Consider the following 2,519-nt stretch of genomic DNA (forward strand, 5'->3'; position numbering starts at 1 on the left):
TCATATATATATATATATAACCAGTAGCGCGGATCACGTGCTAACCAGTATATCAAAACACATTTCTCCCTGGCGCCATAACTGTCATTTCTGTGTCTATAGCGCCGTAAAACATCTAATATGCCGTGCAAACGTTCATGCACTGTATCTAAACCTAGCAGGATATTCAACAGTGGATACCTGACCTATAAATCGCTCTTTGGGATAACCCAAGCGATTACGACACTCGTAGAGAGTTTGGCGGTACATTAATACTAATAAAACATCGCAAATGTGCTCCTGCCGAATAGTGCCGAAACATAGCTCACAGTAGGCAATTTAAAAATAAACGCGATCGACAGTGCACTATTCTATACTAAAATTATGGGAGCCCCGGAACAATCCAGCGGAGTACTCAAGTGAATTGTGATTGGTTCATTGTCATGCCGCTATTTTAAGTGACTCTGTGACCGTGAACCTGAGGGAGGTGAACGTGACATACTTAAGTCACAGTCCTATGAGTTGTGCTTTTGAACGGTTTTGTAGTGAAGTGGTGAAAGGTATTACTTGAGTGTTCAGTTCTAATGCAGGATGAATGAAATTGACGTTAAGCTAACAAACAGATTTTGTTCTAGAAGTCAAAGCCACAAGAAAAAAGAATGAAAATAGAATCACAAGGTTTTCCCTCACCAACCTAAAGATCTTAAAATTATACACCGTCTCATTTACTATGCCCTTGACTATTTTCAACCTAAGATAGCTTAATTGTGCACGCCCACTTTTTTTTACCCACGAGCCGCCCCTGGTGCTAACACGACACTATCGGCTTGACAACGACTGGAAACGTTGTAATGAAAAGTAAAGTAAAAAATATGTGTACAAAAAGTTACCCAGCCTAAGCCTTTATACGTACAATGTCGAATAGTATCATTTCTGTCTACAGCAGAATACAGAACTTCTTTGCACACGTTCAAAAAGGTACAAACAGATTATCCCCTCATCCTCTTCCACCTTCACTTCCTCCTCCTCCACCTCCTCCTCCTCCTCCTCCTCCTGCTGCTGCTGCTGCTGATGCTGCTACAGATGTCCTGCTGCTGCTACCTTTCTCTCTCTCTCTCTCTCTCTCTCTCTCTCTCTCTCTCTCTCTCTCTCTCTTCCCTCTCTCTCTCTGAATCGTGAGATTGAATATACACATGTCCCTACACGAGAATTGATTCAAACTATGGTACTCCCATCCATTTCAGAAAGACAAAATGTAAACGCATAAACACCTGTTTCCTTGTGGTATACGTCATCCTATATAAATTCAGGCTATGGAAAGAGCTATATTTTAAAAAAAGTAAACGACTGTCTAGGAAAACTCTGTAATTGCAAACAAACGAGTAAAGAAAAAAAAGAAAAAGAAAGAAAGAAAGCAAGGAAGAAAGAAAGAGAGAAAAAAGAAGTAAAGAAAAAAAGGAGAAAAAGAAGTAATTCGTTTTGATAGGTCATACGTCATAATTTATTAGTTTAAAGAAAAAGCAAAAAAAAAGAAGGAAAAAAACCCCAACTAATACTTAAAACAGAGAGAGAAAGAAAGAAAGAAAGAGAGAGAGAGAGAGAGGGAGAGAGAGAGAGAGAGAGAGAGAGAGGGAGAGAGAGAAAGCAAGACAGAGAGAGAGAGAGAACGAGAGAAAGAGAAAGGGGGGAGAGAGATAGATAGAGAAAGAGCAAAACACAGAGAGAGAGAGGTAGAGAGAGAGAGAGAGAAAGAGAGAGAGAGGGAGCCAGAGAGAGAGACAGAGAGAGAGACAGAAAGACAGAGAGTAGAGAAAGATTGAAAGCGAGAGAGAGAGAGAAATATGGAGGGACAGAGAGAGAGAGAGAGAGATGAAATGAGATAGAGGAATGAGAGGGAATGGAGGATGGGAGGAGAAGAGAGAGGGGAGGGGGTGGTAAACAGAGACCGTAGTACAGTTAAAATCAAACCACATGCATAATTCTACCCAGAATTTTTACAAAATTGAATGTACAAAAGCTACTATGTATTCCTAGCCAATTTCACGCATCACGCATATGTATTCACTGTATCTTTATTGATATGAACAAATACATTGCTGACCAATATCGTACTTCAAATATGTACACTCAGATAGAGGCAGAAACAGAGAGTCAGAAGCAGAGACAGAGAGAGAGAGGGGGGGGGAGGAGACAGACAGACAGACAGACAGATAGACAGACAGACAGATAGACAGATAGAGAGAGTAATGAGACAGTCTTGGGATTGAAAGACAGAGAGTGACACAGAGAGAGGGAGAAAGAGAGAGAGAGAGAGAGAGAGAGAGAGAGAGAGAGAGAGAGAGAGAGAGAAGGGGAGGTGGCGGACAGAGATAGAGAGACAGGGAAATCAAAATGAGACTTAAACGACACCCATAAAATTCTACCCAGAAATTTTACAAAAATCGAAATATTGTTAAGCTACCGTTGCTAGTCGATTTCACGCATCACGCACACGCAGACACACGCATACGCACACACACACACACACACACACACACACA

Source organism: Aplysia californica, unplaced genomic scaffold (genome assembly GCF_000002075.1).
Source record: "Aplysia californica isolate F4 #8 unplaced genomic scaffold, AplCal3.0 scaffold00358, whole genome shotgun sequence".
NCBI classification, from domain to species: Eukaryota; Metazoa; Mollusca; class Gastropoda; order Aplysiida; family Aplysiidae; genus Aplysia; species Aplysia californica.